The sequence below is a fragment of the Lissotriton vulgaris genome, chromosome 8 (genome assembly GCF_964263255.1).
Source record: "Lissotriton vulgaris chromosome 8, aLisVul1.2, whole genome shotgun sequence".
Taxonomy (NCBI): Eukaryota; Metazoa; Chordata; class Amphibia; order Caudata; family Salamandridae; genus Lissotriton; species Lissotriton vulgaris.
This window is the reverse complement of record NC_141696.1, coordinates 612,890,591-612,911,978: the sequence shown is the minus strand read 5'-3', so window position 1 is coordinate 612,911,978 and position 21,388 is coordinate 612,890,591. Positions and strand designations below refer to the sequence as shown.

General features: G+C 44.5%; 1 protein-coding gene across 4 annotated transcripts in view; it reads right to left on the bottom strand.

Annotated features, from left to right (window-relative positions):
* Nucleotides 1-21,388, bottom strand: part of SENP7 (SUMO specific peptidase 7) — a 1,147,554-nt gene that overhangs the window by 664,438 nt on the left and 461,728 nt on the right. The window lies entirely within an intron of this gene.

The window sequence follows — 21,388 nt, the reverse complement described above, 5'->3', positions numbered from 1 at the left end:
ATCATTTGAAATATAACAACTCAACAAACACTGTAGACATTACTCACAATACCAAAAAACTCTGAAGGAATTTGTACAACACTTATAAGTACGAGACGTCTTAAGTTATATATCCACTTTGAATTACTCAACAAACCACCCCCATTATTTACCTGGTTAACAGACTACATTATGACACAACCAACAAAAACAGAACATCTAAAGACAAAATGGCAAAACATATTCAGTATACTCCCAGAAATTACCCTTGTCCAGAAATATGGAAATGCAACAGTTTAAGGCATACTCTTTTCAGCTCAGTTCAACAGTTATCTTTTTATAGATCCTGTTAACATCAAAAGCTCACCAAGATATGCTGGCATTCAATTAAACATATGGCGCTTGAATGGTCTGTGACTTCATCATTACTAGGAACTATTCAGAGAACTACAATGTATTTTTGGAATCAAAGAAGATAATTCGATTTGAATTGTCATTTTGAGTCCTTGGGCCTCTTGAACCTTACTAATAAAAAACAACTATTTCTCTATAATCTTAAAAATAAAATTTTTGGGACTATAGCATTAAACTGAAAACCGGATGCTCGTTGTTCATCACACAGTGGGTGGGCTTGAGTTAACAAAGCATGAGAAAATGTATCCTAATAAGTAATTGTTGCGGGCAAGGAAGGCGCAGGAGTCAAAGTGATGCTTAAATGTTTTTTTAATAGCCAAAATAAAGTTTCAAAACAAAGGGGGGAATTAGTCTTGTTCGTCGTCTCTAGAGGCGGTCCTTCGCGTGGCCCTTTGGACTCTGCTTCAGGCGGTGTTTCGGCGAAGGCAGGGAAGTCTGGAGAGTCGGAGATACTCCAAGGCGGAAGGTGAGGAGGGAAAAAAAGACAAAGAAAAACAGCCTTTAAATATCAAGCATTGTAAGAAGGTGAGGGACGCGGTGTGTGGGATCACTGGTTACTTTCAGGAGGTGCAGACAGGGTGAGGGCGCCAACACCGGAGAAAGGTAAAGAGCAGTCCTAACCTGAACCGTCCCCGCCGCCTCCACCCGCACACAACAAGTCCTCCTTCTTCCCGGATCCCAGTAATCTCGCAAGAAGCGGTGAGTGGTGTCGGCCTCCGGGCTCCTGGTCCTGGGGGTCTTCCTACTGTAGTGTAGTTCCTAGTTTCCCACTAGGCCCTGCGCATTGGAATAACATAAACAGTAGTATCGACGTGGAACTGCGGATATTCCAGGCCTACACTGACTATGCTAAACTTAATTGGGTTTGTTACCAACTAGCTCAGAGGTCACTGGAAACTTTCTTCTCTGCATTAGAAGTGATCAGCTTCCCTGGCACAGACAAGAAGGGATTCAGTTTTCCAACAACCGTGCAACATGACAACTTTGCTCCTCAGATCAAGAGTCAATCTCTAGGGTCGTGTGAAACAATAGACAGTTATTTTACTCAGTCAGGTTAGTGCAGTTTACTTTCACGATATGTAGAGAATAGAGAGACGGGCGTTTGTCAATAAAGGGTTAACATTTATTGAACAGTCTTTCTTCTCGTACAAGAGAAATGTATTGTCACAATTGCAAGACTTGTTATTATAAAAAGTACGTACAGTAAGATAAGGATTGCGAAATAATACTGTAAAAGCATTGATATGGTTTCTTAGCCATACAATGGTTTAAAAGTAATAAAACATATATACAGTCATATATACATTAGGCTAAAATACTCAACTGGTGCTTCTAACTATGCCTACCCCAGTGTGCCTGACCTAAGCCTAACACGTGGAAGGGGAGTAAGTAAGTAGTTTAAGTTAAGTTGGTTTTGCCAAGGTTTGCTTCAAGAATTCTCTTCTAAGGGTTTAGTCAACACCATACCTCTGAATAGAATGATGGAAGTCTGGTATTTCCTTCAGGGGGCACTCAATATCCCAGTCACCCGCGAGGGCAGACCGGAAACGCTGGAGCTGGATTTCTCTGCAGGAGAAAGGCAGCGGCTGTTCTTCAGCGCGTCGGGAGGAGGAGGCGGGGGACAGCGTCCGCGGCAGCTGGAATCTGCTGGGCTTCTTCGCAGAGGGACGGCTGTTCAGCTCCTAAGCGTACTGCACCATCGTTCGCGCTTTAGCAGCGATAATGGTATCAGTAGCTTCACCACCAAGGGACAACAGCAGCAGCGTACTGCCTGCAGCAGCAATGGGATGCACAACAGGGTGCACGGCAGCTTACAACAGCACAACAGCTCTCATTGCTTAAGGCAACGTTGGTAATATTTATACCTGACAGGTGCCGGGTTTGACGCAAGTTTGCTGGACATAAGACGTCAATTAAAGATGTCACTAGGAAGTGATAGTTATCAGTTGCTCATTAGAGTTCCATTACTAATCAAAACACAGCAAGCGGGGATTTCCAGGTTTGCTGAGTTTTTATCTTGTTGAAGAACTCGGAGTGTTAATCTAGGAATATCAGATAGTGACTTCTGCTCTGTCATTGCACTAATTGGTTGCAAAGGAAGTGGCAGAGAACTATGCTGGAATGTGGCTCTGTTCGTGTGAGGCCAGAGATGACTTTCTGAATATCGCACTTGAACGGTTATGCCAATATAGGGAATAAATGGATTTATAGCCAAATAGGGGCATAAGGTCGCAGTATCGATCAGGAGCCTAGATAAACACGCAACACCCACTCCACGTTTTCATGTCCATCAAATTACTAAAACTAGAGCAATTAGATGCATGTGTAACATTGCCCACCCCAAAATACATAAATGCATTCGAAATAGGCGTATATTGTAATACGTGAAATGTAGGTACTGTACGTTTTTGAAGCATAGAATCATTCAAAAGTTATTGCATATGAAATCAATGAACGATTATGCAAAAAGAATTACACATGAAGTATCTCTGACAGAAGAAGGGCGAGATAAATCATCACATATAAATGCATTGCAATAACATGTGCTAGAGGATGATGTAAGTTATGTCTCTAGATGTGATTTTTAGAAATAGAAGTTTGAAGCTTCTGTTCTCTAAGAATAGTTTTTACGTTAAGCAAAGAATTGTTCGTGCCAAAAAAAGAGGTGAATATTAAAAGTGTCCAATTCAAAAGAATTATTGCTTGACCGGGGAAATAGAGTTCCAACGCTTTTAGCAGTTTTTGTTGATCAAAACTGAAGGCCGAATTCAGAGTTCATGGGAACGCTGTGTGTCGGAAAGCTTCTCCAAAGTTATTGTTTCTGTATGGGTGAGAACATCGTATCAGACAGGCTCTCAAAGAATTGGTCTACAAATTCAGGTGATAGTTCAACCAAATTAGATAGCGCTGTAACTTGGCAGGTGTGAGAATGATTGCTGTCATCATAGTCGGGAGCAGCAATGCTCACAGAACGTTGTACCTGGATGATGTTGCTTTTGTCACTCGCTCCACTGTTACCACTTGGTTGTAGCACAGGAGTCTCCACGAATGCCGTCATCAGGATTGGTAGCCGCTGGGGACAACACAATGCGTGAGCCGTTATTGGACTGAGCAAAGTATCGACGTCCATTGGTACTGCTGTTGGAAGTGAAAGACAGATGTCCAACACGCATTCATCGCCGCAAAGCATACACCGTAGCACAGGTAAAATGCAATTTTGCCATATCGGTCTGAATGAAAGGAACCAGGTCATGTTTAGATCTCTCAGCCTGGCCAATCCAAGGACGTTAGTTATCCTGTCCCGGTAGCGCATTGCTAGGATTGTCTCTTCCATGCCCATGGGAGCTATGTCTGAGCCGAGGCTTGTCATAACGAAGCAGGAGGGTCAAAAATAAAATCCCTGCTACAAGTCCCAAAAATAATGGTATGCCGCCAAAAACAGAGTGTACAAAATTAGGAACGATTCCCAAAATTGCCTGGAAAGGTGTTAGCAGTCCCGTAAAGACTGTCTTAAATATGCCTGGGATGCTTGTTGCACTAGACATGTTAAGGAGTTGGCTCAACATTTCTACGAAATGCATGGGGCAATTTGTTGATAAAAGGTCATGAACTTCAGTAGCTGTCCTTGCAACTAGAAGATCATACGTCTCTTTTGATGACGTTATAGGCACTGTTGTCTGTAAAAGTACAGATTTCATTTTGCTTATTGTATCAATTCGTATAGAATAGAGATTCAGACGAGGCCAGATGGGAGTCACTGTGTCTGCAGGCCCACTCGGAAACAATGCTTGCATACAGCATTTGACCATGGATGTTACTCTTACTAGATAACTTTTCCCTGGCACAAGGCCACAACATCTGTGATCCGTTCTAAGAATGTAACTCCCGTTTGAAAGTTGCATAAAGAAGGGCTCTATCTGAACTGCAGGTGTGACTAGCTGGTGGCATGAAAGGTTGTTTGAATTTCCATCACATGCTCCGTGTAAATTAATACCCTGACACAAAAGTATACCGCTCAGTGAATGTTTACAGTTCTCACCACTAAGAAATACATTTTTGTCGCTGTCACTGTAGCAAGAATGTGTGTATGGTAATTTCCATTCAGATTTTACATATCCTTTACCCAATTGTTCATACTGGCCAGCAGGTATGTACTCAAGGCACTTTTTAAATCGGAAAGTTGTTATCGGAATTGTGATAATTCCGTGTATTATCCATTCAATGACAGGACTCTCTGACATTGTCAATGGTAATCTCTCAAGTTTTTCGATGCTCAGGATTGTATAGTCTGCTCCTTTCTGTGCCAAACTGATCTGTTTATCAGTAAGGTTAAAAATGGAAAATAATGACGTTGTGTTGATTAAACGCCAAGGCACATAGCCTGAACGAAGATTTTGCAGCGTCCAGCCTAGTTCTATAATAGAGCGTAATTGAGACTGGCCATGTTGTAACATTAGCAAGTCTCTGTCTATCACATCAAAGGCAGAGGATACAATATTGTCCAACGAATATATTCTGGAAGACAGAGTCATTAACCCATTGTCTACTACAGAAAGTGATTTCTCCAAATTAATACGATCAATTTCTCGTATTTTTTCAGCTGTTTCAATTTGTTTGACTTTCCAAGCCTCGTTGTAAGCAGCATAGATACTGGTCGCTATGAAACGCTTTTGACGCTGTTTGCGTGGTCCAAGAATGAAATCGCGCAAATCAGCACCATCTTTTAGTAAAGACAAGTGTTGCTTAATTTCAGCCAGTGTGGATGTTGTTAGCCATTCAAGGCAGAGTTTCCCTACACTGTATGTTGTTATTATCCCTGGATGTTGTCTCTGGGAATATCTCGGGTCTAGTCTGGTCATTTTTAACCCCTGTGTTTTGTTCAGGAATCTATCTTGACAGTTGTTTGTGTCAGTAGGCCAGATTAACCACTTTTTCCAATCAGGATGTGTTCTGTTAAAATTTAAAATTTGTGACACGTCTAACTCAATATCTGTGGTTGTATTCTCAGGTATTGGCTTTGGTATAGACGGTGTTTTTAGGTCTTTGATCTTTGCTAGGCCAAGACAGGATGTTTGGTGTATTGTGTCATTTAAAAATAACATTTGTTCTGGTATCATGCAGGTTCTAAAGAGTGCTTCAATGCCTTGTACCTGCCAATCTTTTGTACCCCAAATTGTTTTCGTTTCAATATTATTTTTCCAATAATCAAAACCAAATGTCATCATTTTGTCATAAAATGCTTCTGAATATATCAATTTAGAATTTGTCAGCATTGTTTTCATTCCTGTTTTATCTAACAGTTTGTAATAAAACGTTTCTGCATCACTGGTGTTAAACCCTGTAAAGTATTTGAATTTCTCAAAAAATGCTTTAGAGCTGCTTTTAGGTGGTGTAGCACAATGTTCCCATTGATTATACATAAAAACATCTCTAGACTGTGCAGATTTATGCAGGTAATGATCCCCATAGTGGGTGTAACAGAATAGCTGCTCATAACTAGATGAACCTTGTAAATAATCATGATCTGTGAATCTAGCTGATATTACTAAATCAGACATCATGTCATTAATACTGTTAAAGTCCCAATCATCAGAGAATGTACTGTGTTTTACAAAGTCACTCAAGGAAACCTTCAGTTGATGAGGATACTTCAGGATTTCGACCGGACCATATATCTCAGTCTGTTTTCTCCCAAACTACCCCAACAGGTATTGGAATTGCTGTGACATTTACTGTTGACAGTTCTCTTTTCTTCACGTGGGATGATCTGTGTGGTTTCAGGACTAAGTTGATGTTCTGACTTGCTGTGTCCATTCAATTGTAATAAACTTTCCTAAAATTAAAACTAAAATTAGGCATAGTAGGAGTATGAATACCCCTGAAATAATCCAATGCTCAATCAACGGTGAATCCAGATATAATTCTTTGATTTGTTGAAGGAGTCCTGTTGTATTTTCTTTAGAATACTTTTTTGTTTCTGGCATCACTTCGGGGTCGTTTTGATCTTCAGAGAAGTTGTCGAAGTTGATGAAATAACCAGAGGCAGTTCTGTCAATTGATGGGATTGTTCTTTCAATCTGTCTCTCGGTAGCACTTTCTGATGCCACATCATTGTAGACTGGTGTTTCTTGACGAACTGTTTCAATCTGTGTCTCAAGAGGCACGAGTTCCATGGCATTATTGCATAGTCCTTCATTGTGCACTGCAGGCTGATCGAATGGGATTAGTCTTTCAGTTTGAACCTCTTGGATTGTTGCAAGTTTGGGTATTCTGTTGTTTCTTGGGAGTCCACTGGGCCTACTGTTGATTATAGGCCACATGCTTGTGGTTTTACCAGGTCGATGGACGCAACTCTGTTCTCCTTTTTACCAGCAAGGGGCGGTAGCACAACTGATCTTGTTCCGGTGATTGCCAAGACAGGTACTGCTTTTCTGTAAGAAGGCCCAAATTCCTTCTTAACCGCAATCTTTTCTCTGACTAGATCCCCAATCTTTGGAATCCAGACAGGCCTTGCTGGGGCTGTTGCTGGTGGTGCCTCGTCAGTGGTACTTGGCTGTTGCTTTAACTTTATGTTGCTTAAGGATTTTCTTGTTTCATTCAGTTCCTGTAAAACAGCCAAACGATCCTTTACATCAAAGTGCGTTGTTTCTTCTTGTACCACTGACATCTGACTATCGAGGTCCTGAATACGCATTCTAATTCCGAACAATAGTTCGTATGGGCTGAAACCTTTTAGAGAATTTCTTGGCATGTTGTTAAGACTAGTCTGGACACTTATTAAATGTTTGACCCACCCAGCGCCTGAACCTAATACCTTCGCTGTTATAGATTGCTTTATGTCCCGGTTTTTTCTTTCTACCACACTGTTCCCTTCGGGGTGTGACGGACAAGAATACCGCAACCCAATTCCCATGCTGGCCATGGCCTCCTTATAAGCTCGAGAGCTGAAAGCAGGACCCTGATCAGAATGGAACGTGGTAATTGCGTATGTGCCGATAAAGACTCGCAAATCTTTTATAACCGTTCTAGCGTCAGCCGAGCGCTGGGGCCACATCCATATGAACCTCGTACAGGAATCCACTGCTACCATGATATATCTATAGTTGCCGTCCCTTTGTAGGGGACCACAGTGGTCCAGGTAAACACATGCAAATGGTTTATCCGAGATAAGAAGGGGTGTCTGCGCTGGTCGTTTTACTGTTGATACTTTTATCCTTTGGCATATGTCGCATTCTAATACATACTTTTTAGTTTGTATTCTCAAGCGAGGCCACCAATATCTCTGTTTTAATAGTGATATTGTTGCGGAAACGCCAGCGTGTGCAGAAGCAAGCCCTTCGTGTGCCGCTTTGATTAGTCCTAACCTGTGTTCCCTGTTTGGAATTACTCTATCCCCCACTCCAGGGATTCGAGCAAAAGGAACATTATTCGTATCTGTTAAGTACAAGTACTTTTCAGGAAAGCCTTTTGGGAGTGTTTTCTTATCATTTTTTACTGACGCACTGACAGCTTGTAGAATTTCGCTGTCTATTTTTGTTTGTGACCGAGTTATCGCAGCTACGGAAGCAGTTTGCACAGCTGCCTTCGCGGCTTCATCAGCCAATGAATTCCCTGCAACGTGAACGCCATCACGTTGATGACTCAGTGTATGTATCACGTGAGTATTTTGTAGTTCTTTCTGTAAAAGAACTACCTGTTCCCAAAGCATTTTATGCTTTATTGTGCCACCTTTTGCATCTTTGAAACCATTTTCCACCCAATTCTGCAAGTATTCATTATAAGATTGTACGCAATAAAAAGAATCGCACACTATTAGTGTGGGGAATTCGCGATCGGTATTTTCTAGCGCCATCTTAAATGCTACTAATTCAGCTCGTTGAGCCGAGCAATCTCCTAGAGATTGTGTTTTGGTGACCATTGGTCTAAATTTACCTTTGTGCCAGCGACCTTTTATAATCGCACATGCTGCATCGTAGGATTTTCTCTCTACGTTGAAATGCTGTACAGAGCTATCTGTATAGATTATACAGGCATATTGTGGGAGAGGCAAAATTTCGATTGGCAGAGGATATTCTTCTTCATATTCTAAATCATTCAGTTCTTCGAATTGCGGGGCGAAATAGTATTTCACGTCTTCCGCTCCTAGAGAGTCTATACACTGTATCCATTTCGGATCCAGTGACACTGTTGGCAGGTTTACTGGGCTGAATAGCGCCTCGAAGGCGGATTCCGCTGTAAGGATATTAATCTGTTTGCCGTGTGCTAGTTCTCTTTCATTTGCTAATGCGATTTGCACTGCTTTCACAGTTCTTTCTGTGCGACTGAATGCTTTTTCTGCTTGTGTGTACAAGTGAGATTTAATTGAAATTGGTACCTTTTCTCCCTCATTAGAGGTCAGGTATGTGAATCCGCATCTTCCTGGGATGACTCGGATTACAAGATCGATCGTGTTGTCACGTGTATCTAATTTTGTTTTTGCTAACATGTCTGTTTGCAGTGATCTCAAAACTTCTGTGTGTTTTTGAGTCCAATTGATTTGTTTAAAATCAGGTTTAATTAGTTCGTAGAGAGGTTTAACCCTCTCTGCGTAATTTAGAATGTATGTTCTTCCGAAATTCAGAAAACCTAGAATGGATTGTAAATTCTTCAGCGTTTTTGGAGCTTGGAGTACAGCGCACTTCTCTAAGAAGTTGTCCGCTAGGCTTTTCCCTTCACTTGATAATTCGTACCCTAAAAATAGTACTGTCAGATGGGCAATTCGAGACTTTTTAAAGTTGAATTTGTAACCCTCTGCTGCGAACCCAAGTATAATGGTGTTCACTCTTTTCAAGTGAGTATCCAAGTCGTCGTCTGTGAGATAAATATCATCTACGCAAGACAATGCCTCATCATCATATATTTGTAGTAACTCTGTTACCCTAGCTGAGAATAGTCCTGGGCTGTTCTTGAACCCCTGTGGGAGTCGACAGAATTTTTCTGTGACCCAAATGCAGAGAAAGCGGTCAAATATCTGCTTTCTGGTGCAATGTTTTGACAAAAGAAGCCATTAGATATGTCTAATGTCGTTTTATATTTTTTCCTAACTATGTTATTCATTAGGGCTGCACTATGCGAGTTTTGTACAGCAAAAGTTTTGCAACATGTATTAAGATGTCTGTAGTCCAAAACTAGACAATATGAATTGTCTGGCTTGGAGACAGGAAACAAAGGATTGTTCATTTGAGAGGTGCAAGTTTCAATCACCCCCTGGTACTCAAGTTGATCTAAGATCTCCATGACTTGTTTTTTAGCTTCTTGCTTAATGGGATACTGCCGTTGGGCAGTTGGTTCATTTTTTAACTGGATTTTGTGAGGAGGTGAGTCCTCATCCCATCCTACATGATTTTTATGTAATGCAGGTGCCTGGGCCACTGCCCATTTCCTTGCATATGCATATTTTTTATGAATCGGAATGTGATTCGAGAAGGCAGGCATAATCACTTCTTCGCCACGAGGGCACTCCCTGACAAACTCTGGGGGCCAACCTTTTTCAGCTAACAGGATATCATAGCCTTTTGAGAGTTTATCCCAAAATAGACCCTTTATTTTCCTAGTCTTATCACCCTCTATACGCAATGTAATTTCGCATATCTTATGGGGCTCGCTAAGTCTGGTGTCGGCAGTTTCAACCTGAATGTATTCATTTGTGTCCACTGTCTCCAGATGACTCATCAAGATCTTGCGCGCTATACTGATTTCTGCTGCACTGTCCAACATTATCAATGCCCACTCCCCGTTTTTCAACTGTGTCCTCAGTATTCTCGGCATGGTTGATTACTCTAATACTGGCTACCTTCTTTTTCTGAAATTGAGATTTCTTATTTTGAGCAGGTTCCTTGTCTTTGGACTTGGTGTGCTCTCCTGGGTCTGACCGTCCTCTTCTTTCCGAATTCTGTGGAAAAGATCGAGAGGGACGTGTATCAATACTTTGATATCTATCAGGTTTTTTCAGATTATCCCTATTTCTAAGGTTATATCTTTTCTCAGAGTGCTCCCGCTGGGGAGACTGGTGTTCTCGAGTCGGAGTTCTTTCCCTCCGTCGAGGAGACCTTCCTCTGGACCGGAAAACTTTTTCCTTGGGAGTGGATTGTTTATTTCCATCCCAGCTCTTTTTAGGAGTGTTTAAATTATTTTTAATAAATAATTTTACTAACTCTCTATAAGCCTCTGTTAATTCTCTTATGTTAAGTAAGAGGTCTTCCTTGGACATTTTTGCAATGTCCGGATGTGGTTCCTTGGACATTTTTGCAATGTCCGGATGTGGTGTGTAGCTGGCTAGAACCGGCCACGTTGCTCCTGGTCTACCTAGTGGACCAAGCCTGGTAATGTGATCATTGTGTTTTAGGGCGCCATTAAAGCAGAGCAGGTGCTCTTGAAATTTAAGTGGAATTTCAATCTCCTCGAAAGGAGCGTACTCTTCCGGGGGTTTCTCTATTTTGTAATAGTGAAACTCTTTTGTTATAGCATTTACCGCTGGAAAGTTTATCCATGAATAGAATACCTCTGTCTGCCGATATTCGTGAGCCTCTATCACGAAAATTACTGTACCACCTTGTGGTGTCAGTCCGTTTTCTATAAGTTTTAACGTTATAGATCTTCTTAAGTGGACCGGGATGATAATAGCATCCGGGTCTGTGTCTAGGAGACTCGAGTCTTCCTCTATTAGTTGGGTTGCCAGTCTAACTGCTTCCCTTTCTTCTTCACTGTCTGACATTTTTATAAATGCAGGCTTTGCAGAGTTGGTCTCCAAGGAGACAAAGATTAGGTGCACAATATTTTGGAACACTGTATCCTTCAACGTTGAATAAACCAGAGCTTTACATAGGAATCTCTTCCTACTAAGGTCGGGCGGATTTTAACCTTTCACCCACTCCAGACGTCTATTGGAGTATTTACGGGAGAAAGGGGTCTGTGTGAAATATGCACGACTGAGTTACTCTAACGTCTTGCGTTAGTTTATCGCCTTACCAAACGTTGGGCGCCATGTAGTGTAGTTCCTAGTTTCCCACTAGGCCCTGCGCATTGGAATAACAAACAGTAGTATCGACGTGGAACTGCGGATATTCCAGGCCTCCACTGACTATGCTAAACTTAATTGGGTTTGTTACCAACTAGCTCAGAGGTCACTGGAAACTTTCTTCTCTGCATGGGAAGTGATCAGCTTCCCTGGCACAGACAAGAAGGGATTCAGTTTTCCAACAACCGTGCAACATGACAACTTTGCTCCTCAGATCAAGAGTCAATCTCTAGGGTCGTGTGAAACAATAGACAGTTATTTTACTCAGTCAGGTTAGTGCAGTTTACTTTCACGATATGTAGAGAATAGAGAGACGGGCGTTTGTCAATAAAGGGTTAACATTTATTGAACAGTCTTTCTTCTCGTACAAGAGAAATGTATTGTCACAATTGCAAGACTTGTTATTATAAAAAGTACGTACAGTAAGATAAGGATTGCGAAATAATACTGTAAAAGCATTGATATGGTTACTTAGCCATACAATGGTTTAAAAGTAATAAAACATATATACAGTCATATATACATTAGGCTAAAATACTCAACTGGTGCTTCTAACTACGCCTACCCCAGTGTGCCTGACCTAAGCCTAACATGTGGAAGGGGAGTAAGTAAGTAGCTTTAAGTTAAGTTGGTTTTGCCAAGGTTTGCTTCAAGAATTCTCTTCTAAGGGTTTAGTCAACACCATACCTCTGAATAGAATGATGGAAGTCTGGTATTTCCTTCAGGGGGCACTCAATATCCCAGTCACCCGCGAGGGCAGACCGGAAACACTGGAGCTGGATTTCTCTGCAGGAGAAAGGCAGCGGCTCTTCTTCAGCGCGTCGGGAGGAGGAGGCGGGGGACAGCGTACGCGGCAGCTGGAATCTGCTGGGCTTCTTCGCAGAGGGACGGCTGTTCAGCTCCTAAGCGTACTGCACCATCGTTCGCGCTTTAGCAGCGATAATGGTATCAGTAGCTTCACCACCAAGGGACAACAGCAGCAGCGTACTGCCTGCAGCAGCAATGGGATGCACAACAGGGTGCACGGCAGCTTACAACAGCACGACAGCTCTCATTGCTTAAGGCAACGTTGGTAATATTTATACCCAACAGGTGCCGGGTTTGACGCAAGTTTGCTGGACATAAGACGTCAATTAAAGATGTCACTAGGAAGTGATAGTTATCAGTTGCTCATTAGAGTTCCATTACTAATCAAAACACAGCAAGCGGGGATTTCCAGGTTTGCTGAGTTTTTATCTTGTTGAAGAACTCGGAGTGTTAATCTAGGAATATCAGATAGTGACTTCTGCTCTGTCATTGCACTAATTGGTTGCAAAGGAAGTGGCAGAGAACTATGCTGGAATGTGGCTCTGTTCGTGTGAGGCCAGAGATGACTTTCTGAATATCGCACTTGAACGGTTATGCCAATATAGGGAATAAATGGATTTATAGCCAAATAGGGGCATAAGGTCGCAGTATCGATCAGGAGCCTAGATAAACACGCAACACTACGGCACGTTGGGGTTCCGAGGTCACACCCCACGGCTCTGTCTCGGCAACACTGCTTCCTGGTTCCGCGTCAGCTGATTTCTCCCGCCTCTCGAAGACCACAACCTCATTGGTTGCTAGCTCTTTGAGCTCCCTCGTCAGTGGAGGCCCAGCCCGGGGCTGGGTGGAAGGTCGGGTCTCGTTCCCAGTTAAAGGGCCAGTAGCTCGGGGTCTGAGGCCCTCGTGTTCGCTTACAGAGATATCGGTGTCAGGGGGCTGGGGAGACAAAACAAGCATTTGCAATGCAATAGGTCTCCATTAGAAAAGTTTGAGCTATTGGTATTGTAAATGACATTTTTTTTATTTATGTGTTGGTTTTGAAAATTGCGAAATTAATAGCTTTGTCATTTACAATGCCAATAGTTAATACATTTCACAAATGTGACACCTATAGCATTTGTAATGCAATATGTGTTGTATTTACGTGACTTAGATGTATTGATATTACAAATAACAATGGCTTTTAATTTTTTTAAATAAGTAATACTTACATAAAAGTTATTGTAATTCATAATGGCAATAGCTTAAACTTTTGTAAATAACTTCTGTGAAGATTATGTTCAGTGTATTTTATTGTGACGAAAATCCAAGAACTGAAGTGAAATAATAACATCTTTTTGTGACATTTGTAATGAAGCTTGAAACATTGACAGAACATATTTGAACCAGTTGTTGTTGAATGGTTGCACAGATTGATGTTGTGGTGGCGAATAGTGATTCTGTGGCGTTCAGTGATGCTGTGGTAGCGCATAGTAAAGTTGTGGTGGCCCTGAGTGATGCTGTGGTGGCGCTGAGTGATGCTGTGGTGGTGCAGAGTGATGCTGTGGTGGTGCAGCAGAGTGATGCTGTGGTGGTGCAGAGTGATGCTGTGTGATGCTGTGGCGGTGCAGAGTGATGCTGTGGCGGTGCAGAGTGATGCTGTGGCGGTGCAGAGTGATGCTGTGGCGGTGCAGAGTGATGCTGTGGCGGTGCTGAGTGATGCTGTGGCGGTGCAGAGTGATGCTGTGGCGGTGCAGAGTGATGCTGTGGTAGTGCAGAGTGATGCTGTGGTAGTGCAGAGTGATGCTGTGGTAGTGCAGAGTGATGCTGTGGTGGCGGTGTGTGATGCTGGGGTTGCGCTGAGTGAAGCTGTGGTGGTGGGGAGTGATGTGGTGGTGGGAGTGATGCTGTTGGAGTGATGCTGTTGTTGTGCAGAGTGATGCTGTGGTGGTGCAGAGTGATGCTATGGTGGCGGTGAGTGAAGCTGTGGTTGCGCTGATTGAAGCTGTGGTTGCGCTGAGTGAAGCTGTGGTTGCGCTGAGTGAAGCTGTGGTTGCGCTGAGTGAAGCTGTGGTTGCGCTGAGTGAAGGTGTGGTTGGGGTGAGTGAAGCTGTGGTTGCGGTGAGTGAAGCTGTGGTGGTATAGAGTGAAGCTGTGGTGGTGCAGAGTAATGCTGTGGTGGTGCAAAGTGGTGCTGTGGCGGTGCAGAGTGATGCTGTGGTGGTGCAGAGTGATGCTGTGGTGGTCCAGAGTGATGCTGTCGTGGTCCAGAGTGATGCTGTCGTGGTCCAGAGTGATGCTGTGGTGGTGGTGCAGTGTGATGCTGTAGTGGTGCAGAGTGATGCTGTGGTGGTGCAGAGTGATGCTGTGGTGGTGCAGAGTGATGCTGTGGTGGTGCAGAGTGATGCTGTGGTGGCGGTGTGTGATGCTGAGGTTGCACTGAGTGAAGCTGTGGTGGTGGGGAGTGATGTGGTGGTGGGAGTGATGCTGTGGTGGTGCAGAGTGATGCTGTGGTGGTGCAGAGTGATGCTGTGGTGGTACAGAGTGATGCTATGGTGGCGGTGAGTGAAGCTGTGGTTGCGCTGAGTGAAGCTGTGGTTGCGCTGAGTGAAGCTGTGGTTGCGCTGAGTGAAGGTGTGGTTGGGGTGAGTGAAGCTGTGGTTGCGGTGAGTGAAGCTGTGGTGGTATAGAGTGAAGCTGTGGTGGTGCAGAGTAATGCTGTGGTGGTGCAAAGTGGTGCTGTGGCGGTGCAGAGTGATGCTGTGGTGGTGCAGAGTGATGCTGTGGTGGTCCAGAGTGATGCTGTCGTGGTCCAGAGTGATGCTGTCGTGGTCCAGAGTGATGCTGTGGTGGTGGTGCAGTGTGATGCTGTAGTGGTGCAGAGTGATGCTGTGGTGGTGCAGAGTGATGCTGTGGTGGTGCAGAGTGATGCTGTGGTGGTGCAGAGTGATGCTGTGGTGGCGGTGTGTGATGCTGAGGTTGCACTGAGTGAAGCTGTGGTGGTGGGGAGTGATGTGGTGGTGGGAGTGATGCTGTGGTGGTGCAGAGTGATGCTGTGGTGGTGCAGAGTGATGCTGTGGTGGTACAGAGTGATGCTATGGTGGCGGTGAGTGAAGCTGTGGTTGCGCTGAGTGAAGCTGTGGTTGCGCTGAGTGAAGCTGTGGTTGCGCTGAGTGAAGCTGTGGTTGCGCTGAGTGAAGCTGTGGTTGCGGTGAGTGAAGCTGTGGTTGCGGTGAGTGAAGCTGTGGTTGCGGTGAGTGAAGCTGTGGTTGCGGTGAGTGAAGCTGTGGTTGCGGTGAGTGAAGCTGTGGTGGTACAGAGTGAAGATGTGGTGGTGCAGAGTGAAGCTGTAGTGGTGCAGAGTGAAGCTGTAGTGGTGCAGAGTGAAGCTGTGGTGGTGCAGAGTGATGCTGTGGTGGTGCAGAGTGATGCTGTGGTGGTGCAGAGTGATGCTGTGGTGGTGCAGAGTGATGCTGTGGTAAGGCAGAGTGATGCTGTGGTGGCGGTGAGTGATGCTATGGTTACGCTGAGTAAAGCTGTGGTGGTGGGGAGTTGCATTGTTTGTGGCGAGTGACATTGTTGTGGTACTGAGTGATGCTTTGGTGCTGCTGTGGTGGCGCTGAGTGATGCTGTGTGGTGCTGAGTGATTTTTTTATGGCCCTGAGTAATACTGTGGTGACCCTGAGTGGTGCTGTTTTTGGCCTTTAGTGATGCTATGGTGTCACTGAGTAATTTTGTTGGGGCACTAAGTGATGCTGTGGTGGCCCTGAGTAATGCTGTGGTGGCCCTGAGTGATGCTGTGGTGGCCCTGAGAGATGCTGTGGTGGCCCTGAGTGATGCTGTGGTGGCCCTGAGTGATGCTGTGGTGGCCCTGAGTGATGCTGTGGTGGCCCTGAGTAATGCTGTGGTGGCCCTGAGTAATGCTGTGGTGGCCCTGAGTAATGCTGTGGTGGCCCTGAGTAATGCTGTGGTGCCCCTGAGTAATGCTGTGGTGCTGAGTAATGCTGTGATTATGGAGAGGGCTATTGCTGTGGAAGGCTTTGAATCCAAAGTGGGAGCACACTGCTAATATTACCTTGGACTTTTATCTGAATACAAGCAAACAAAACCAGGTCGCGTGTGGAGTGCGCTTGGAAATATTACCATTTTCGATTCAATCATGCACTTCTATGTGTGGAATTTGTCTTAGTTACAAGCATTTGTCTTTGTCCTGTGCATCAACAAATAAAGCAAGTAAAAAAAACGGACCAGATAGCACTACATTTATAGTTAATTAGGATGTAAAGCAAGATATAACACAAACAGCAATAAAAGGTGAAAAAAAAACGAGGCAATAATACGAACCATCCAAAAACACCAGAGAGCACAAGGTAATAGAAAGCAATGTTAAAACAGTCACAATAAAACTAAAACACAAATGAAATCATATCCATGTCACCCCAAAAATAAATCCCTTTACAATTTTTGTTAGATTTTGAATGCCTCCATTTTTGAGTCGTCCATTTTGCAGGCATTCACCCATATGTCAAAATTACGGGACTTCAACAACACAGTGTTAAATGCCCTGCGGAGGGGGAACTGGATTTAAAGAGGATGGCTCTGTCTGCCTTCTGCCACAGTGGATCCTCGTCTGTTTCCTTCTAACACTTCTTAGAGTAGCATTTGAATGTAAGTGCTACCAAGCTGCGCTGTCTGCATTTTTTGAACTCAAACACTAAATAAAGGGTTTCCGACCTTGCTGCAGGAACACCGGGAGTGTTCGTTTTTCAAAAGCATCCATTTAACAAACATTGGGCGAATGGCATTATTCCCAAGTACATGACATATTTCCAGTTTTGTTTGACTCGCACACGGCTAAGTCACTGAATGTGTTTTATTCCCAATAAATGAAGAGCTGTGCACAAGTGAATAATTAATGTAGGAGAATCCCCCCCCCCCCCAACCCCACCCCAAAATGAGAAAAAAAAGCTGTGCTAAGACTTTGAAAGCAAAGTGGAATGCTTTGAAAGCAAAGTAGATAGAAAAGCACATTTCGGCTAAGGCTTTTAAAGTACACGTGCGCGGGGAAGTTGGCTTTTAAAGTAAACCGGACATAAAAGCGCATGGACTGGTGGCGATATTTCAGAAGACACATTCACTAATGATGACGATATTTCAAAACACGCATTCACTAATGCTGATAAGTGTGTGCGTATTCCCAAGCACACTACACACATTTTATAAAATTACAAGATAAGAAAACTAGCACATTAGTTATCTATTATACATTAATATATCCATGCACAAACTAAGGAATCCAACGGAGGCGTTCTGCTCACAGTCAGCTATTCACCCGGAGAGAGACAGACAGACAAACAGACAAACAATCAAACAAACAAACAAACAAACAAACAAACAAACAAACAACCCCCCCCCCACATTTTATAAAATTACAAGATAAGAAAACTAGCACATTAGTTATCTAATGTACATTAATATATCCATGCACTCGCTAAGGAATCAAACGGAGGTGTTCTGCTCACAGTCAGCTATTCACCCGGAGACAGACAGACCGACAGAGAGACAGACAGACAGACACACACACACAAAAACACACACACACAAAAAGTTACAGGGATGGTATCCTGGGAAATACAGTTTAAAAAACACAAAAATTCACTGGAAAAGACAAAGGTTACAGGGACATTATTGTTAGGCTCAGATTTCTCTTGTACAAAACCATTGAAATGCATCAGTTATAATTACCTGAGCTAACTGTAAACTATGCCCCCGCAATGCACTGCATATGAAATCACATATTACATCAATCATGACATCATCCAGTGAGTGTAAGTATTTTAAGAGTTTATGGGTGTGTACTGGTATGGGTCTGTGAATGAGTATGTGAGTGGCTGTGTGGGTGTATGAGTAGGCATACAAGCGGTTCTATGTGGTGTGAATGGGTGTTTAAGTGGTTCAGTGGATGATGTCACTGACAATGTTATGAGTGATGTAATATGTGAGGTCATAAGCAGTGCATTGCGGGGGCATAAGTTATAGTTAGCTCAGGTAACTATAACAACTGAATTTCTATGGTTGAGTGAAATATGAGCCTAACTAGAAAGTTCCTATAGCCTTTGTTTTTTTCAGTGAATTTCTATGTAACTAGTAGCAGCATTTGCAGAGTGGTGGAGAAAGGGGGCGGGCCTCCAACCAGCTCAAAGCAATCCAGGTCTGTGGAACCTACTGGGGGTAACAGGAGGGGTTATTGACCCCCAATGACCCTCAGCATCCAAGAGGTCTTCACACCCCAACTAGTAATGCTCCAGGAGGTACGTTAGCAGAGTGGTGCAGAAAGGGGACATGGTCTTTGATGACCTCTTAGTAATCCCACTCTGTGGGGATTACTGGAGGTAACAGGAGGGTTGTCCTTGGATGCTTGATTCCTGTCTGGGAAAGACATGGCTTGGTAGTTCGGGCTGGACTGTTCCCATGAGGCACAGGGTCAAGGCTGATTTGCATATAGCCATTGTCTGATCTAGCGTGGTGTAGAGTGCAAAAAAACTATGGATTTAGGCCCAGATCTTTGTACGGGGGTGAATGTAAGACATTGTTCTGCATTCTGTCCATCAACTGTGTTTTTTACCGATTTCAGGGCATCACCCTTCTTCAGCCAGGCTAGCTTGAATCCAGTGGTGTAGTGAGCACAGGACCCCCGTCTGGGCATACCCTTTCCAGGAAAGCCCAAAACTGGTCCTAGGATGCTTGTTTCCAGTCCAGGGAGAACCTGGCCTGGCAGTTCGGGCTGGACTGTCCCATTGGGCGCAGGATCAAGACTGATTTGCATATAGCTGGGTCCAACTGGAATGGCATGGTGAGCAAAAAACAATTGATCTAGGCCCAGATCTCTGTACTGGGGTGAATGTATGAAATTGTTCTGCATTCTGTCCATTAATTGTTGGTTTTGTTGCAATAGCACATGACGGTGGTGTTGTCCAGGAACACTTGCACTAGCCTTCCCTTGATGGTGGGTAGAAAGGCTTACAATGCCAGTCGGATCACAGGGAGCTCCAGCGTGTTGATGTGGAGTCCGGATTTCACTGGAGACCACAGTCATCTGATCTCCATCTAACCCAGATAGCCGCCACATCCCAGGAGTGGCGTAGCTGTCACTACTGAGAGATCTGGTTTGGGAAGGGAGAGGGGTCTGCATCTGACCCAATAGCGGTTCTTTAGGCACTAACAGAGTGCTGTTCCATCCAAGATATGGACCATGTTGGAGAGATTTCTCTGATGTTGTGCCCACTGGAACTTCAGGTCCCACTGCAGACCCTGCATATGCTATCTGGCATGTGTCATTAGCAGGACGCAGGAAGCCATGAGGCCCAGCAGCCCCAGAGTCAGTCTCACCGAAAGCCAAGATAGAGGTTGAAACATGGGTATTTAGCCTGAATATCATTGACTCGCCACCTGGAAGGATACGCTTAAAATTGCACTGTATCCAGAACAGCTCCAATGAAAGGGAGCATCTGTGTGAAAGTCAGGTGTGACTTTGGCATGGTGATAGTGAATCCCAGCGAATGCAGGAGGCCGCCGTAGTTTGGAGGTAGGAAAGAACAACCTGAGGCGAGCCAGCTTTCAGCAGCAAGTCGTCGACATAAGGGAAGACTGGCACCCTTGATCTGCGCAGATGAGCTGCGACCACCGCCGTCACCTTGGTGAATGCACAAGGGGCGCTGCTAAGGCCAAAAGGGAGCACAGTGAACTGAAAATGCTTGTGGCCTACCGTAAACCACAGGTAACGCCAATGGGCAGGCAGGATGGGGGTGTGAAAATAGGCATCCTGCAAGTCTACTATTATCATCTAGTCTCCTGAGTCCAAGGAAGACAAGACCTGAGCCAATGTGAGCATCATGAATTTCTCCTTTTTGAGGAAGTAGCTAAGGTGTTCGGGGATCTAGGATAGGACGAAGGCCCTTACCCATGCCCTTTTTGAGGACCAGAAAATAGATGGAACAACAACCATGGACCATTTCTCGTTACAGAACCCTCTCCATGGCTCCTTTGGCAAAAATAGCAATGCCTTCCTCATGGAGCAGGAATAAATGATCCTCTGTCAGCATGGAGGAAGGAGTAGTCTTAAAGGGGAGGGAGCAGCCCCTTCGGACAATCTGCAGAACACAACTGTCCTATGTTATGGACTGCCAGAGTTGAAGGTGATGGTAGATCCTGCCACCAACTGGAAGCCGATGATCTAAAAGGGCAAGATAAGGAGGGTTTAGAGGCTGCAGCTGCTGAGGGGGTGGTGGTTGGACTAGACCGCTGGCTACCCAATCCATGAGGCCGATATGAACCATGCCCTCATCCATGCAGAGGCTGGGAAGCTTGTGTGACTCCGTAACGGAAATAGAGTTGGCATGGTTAGAAGCCCCTTCCATGGCCATGAAAAGAAGACTTGAGATGACGTGGGGCAGCCGAGAGACACAAGAACTTGGCCGTTGCCGGCGGGTCCTTAAATGCTCCAGTGCCGAGTCTGCCTTGCCTCTGGAGAGACAGGTGCCATGAAAGGGCATGTCTCTGAGGGAAGCATGGAAATCCAGAGAAAAGCCAGACATTCTCAGCCAGGTGTGACATCTGACAGCCAATGTTAGCAAAACCGCTCTGCCCAACAAGTCTGTTCTGTCCAAGCCACAGCATATAGTGAACTTTACTGTGTCTCTCCCATCTGTAAGTGCTTGGGAGAGTGGCATGGGCCTCTCAGGGATCTGTGGCAGCACTTGCACAACTGTTTCCCACATCGTGTGGGAACAACGTCCCAATAAGCATGCAGTGCTCACTAACCACAAGGCAGGCAGAGAAAAAAAAATATTTACCAAGCTGCCCAGCCTTTTGGATCCCCTGTCTGGGGGAGCAGCAGAGAATGTGCTATGGGAAGTGGAGGCTTGGACCACCAAGCTCTATGGGCTAGGGTGTTTGTGAGGAAATCTGGGTCACCTGGAACGGGGCGGTAGTAGCGGACAATCGTTCTATTCACAGGAGCTCCTGTGCAGTGTTAGAACCAGGTCCTCAGAAGGACGTCGGTAAGGGCTTAGTTGAACGGAAGTAGGGGTTCAGAGAAGGAGACTCCTGGTTGCAGTATCTCTGTCAAGATGATAGTCTTCACTGCCACAGAGG